Below are 2345 nucleotides of genomic sequence, written 5' to 3' on the forward strand. Positions count from 1 at the left end.
AGAAAAGAATGAGAGGTGAGCCAGGACTTAAAGGAAGAGACAAAGATGGATGAAGATGAGGGAGGAAAGAAGGACACTTGCAAAAGCAAATGACAAACACACAAATGTAACATCATTAGTTCCTTGCGGTTTACAAACTAAAACACTATGGATTTGGCCACTGGCCTCTCTTTTCCTTGTTACCAGATTTAATTTATACTTTCCCATTAACTTATCAAATTTTATTCTGAACTCAAATGCTTCTATACTTTAAATGGTGGAGTGGACTCATTTCACAAACTCCTTCCAACTCACTTCTCGGGTTTCACTTGAGGTTATTACCAGTCACACAATCGGAAATAGATCTGCTTTGTTATTCTCCATCTTGGCATCTCTCTCATAGTTCTGGTCATATTTTACAGCTGCAATTCTATTTGGGACCTTATCATCTGTCCACCTTACTAGATTACTAGGTAGATGCAGGGTGTCGTATCATTTTTCCTAACTGCATACAAATCGCTCAGTTCAGTGATTGGCACTTCATAGCGATCTGTTGAAATGGAATAAAATAGTACATATTTCTGTGAAGCCCCGAAATCCATATATAAAACTGATTCCAAACCGCATAAGAGCTTTTTTTATTTTAAACACTTACCAAATTTAAATTGTCCTGACTTCTTTTATTTTTTAAGGTTGTTCTAACTTCTGATACATAGAAATGTATATCCAACTATACACACATACACACACACACACACACACACAATTTATATATACATATACACTTCACATAAATGGTAATATTTTTATTTTCATCTATAAAATTATCTAAAACTTTGATAAAATATTTCATCTTTGACATTAAATATAATTAGTTCACGGGAATTTTTAATTCAACCAAAGTGGGGACAATAACTCTGGACAGGAGTGGGGAACAGGGTGGGACAGTCAATACTGGCCTTGGCCCATACAAGGTGACTCAGGACAGATTAGAGGAAGGAGCCACATCCTTGGGGTGGCCACGGCAACACACAGTACACACCGCTTCGTGAGTGAAGCAGGGCAGCATTTCCGCTTCCACATCAGGAGCTCTGGGCTGGGCCTCACCCACACAGAGGTGACAGACCCAGCAGGGTGACATGAGCGACAAATGATGATCTGGCTGCCCTGTGAAGCTCTGTTTCTTGCAGAAATAGACCCTGTTTGATACATCCCTATGAGCTTGGTCAGAAAGGGGCCCTTTCTCTTCACTACTTCCAGGGCCTTAGCTGAAGAGGAAGATTTCCTAGTGGAAGACTAGTTTTCATGTGCAAGTGTGTGGACATCTCTGCCCTCCTGCTGCAGCCTCCCAGTGGGCTTTCAAGATTTAATCTTTGGAAATAACCCAGTGTTGATTCTTCATTGCAAGAAACTATGCTGTCCAGGCTGTGGGTGAGGTCTGCAATTTTCCCTCTGGGGAAAAAAAAAGTATCAGAAGTTAGTTCACTTGTGTAATGACTATTACACACTTCTTAATGACTATTTGGGAACTTTATCAGTGGCACTAAGAATAAGCTAAGCTATCTCATAAGTGATGCAGTTATTTTACTTCTGTGATCAGAAGACAGGAAAAATTCTAGCTCCCCTGTGTCCCAGTACTTTGGGAGGCTGAAGCAGGAGGATCATAAATTTGAGCCTGGGCAATGTGGTGACTTAGTGAAACCATGTCTTAAAAATAAAGCATAAAAAGGACTGGGTATGTGATTTAGTAGGAAGACTGTGGATTTCCTCCCGAGTCTGGAAAAGGAAAAGAAAGAAAGATCACATCTTGCTTCAGTCATCTTTTATAAATGCTCTAGATCTTAAATCTTTGTGTCATAGGCTGTAACAAACCTATAATGTTTTAAAACCAGTTTTCAGTTACATTAACTGTTGTTTGCCTTGAGATACATCCATAGGGAAGGGCTGTCCCTAAGCCACTAATGTGAAATAAACACTTGGCACGGAAGCGCAAGAATAGTGGAAAGCACTCTAGATGGGGCTCCTAGGTCCTGGTTTTCAAACTAACTAGATGGAATCGTGCAAATGATTTAATGTTTGATGGGATTCATCTCAAGATATATTAAGTCAGTCTAAAGTCTTGAAGCCCTTACAGTGATTTATATTAAAAAGGTCCTCTGAGCAGGAAAAATGGCAGATAAAAGAATCTCAATCTGTGGAGCATTTATAGTCATGTGCAAGTAGGACACCACAGCCCCCGGCTCTTCCCCTGGGAGAAATGCGAAGTATTACTTAGGGCCCTACCTTCAGCTCAGGACTGGGTCAAACATTCCAGGCGGTTCTTCTCAGCCACTCTAATTTGTTCACTTCTTCGGTAAAACCCTAGC

General features: G+C 40.4%; 1 long non-coding RNA gene across 1 annotated transcript in view; it reads right to left on the reverse strand.

Annotated features, from left to right (window-relative positions):
• Nucleotides 1-845: 845 nt before the first annotated feature.
• LOC104853102 overlaps nt 846-2345 on the reverse strand; it is a 2823-nt gene continuing 1323 nt past the window's right edge. Inside the window, exon 2 of the long non-coding RNA XR_004515709.1 lies at nt 846-1431. This is a non-coding gene — a long non-coding RNA (uncharacterized LOC104853102). The remainder of the gene's footprint in view (nt 1432-2345) is intronic.

The sequence above is a fragment of the Fukomys damarensis genome, unplaced genomic scaffold, assembly GCF_012274545.1.
Source record: "Fukomys damarensis isolate Sample0158 unplaced genomic scaffold, DMR_v1.0_HiC HiC_scaffold_38, whole genome shotgun sequence".
NCBI lineage: Eukaryota > Metazoa > Chordata > Mammalia > Rodentia > Bathyergidae > Fukomys > Fukomys damarensis.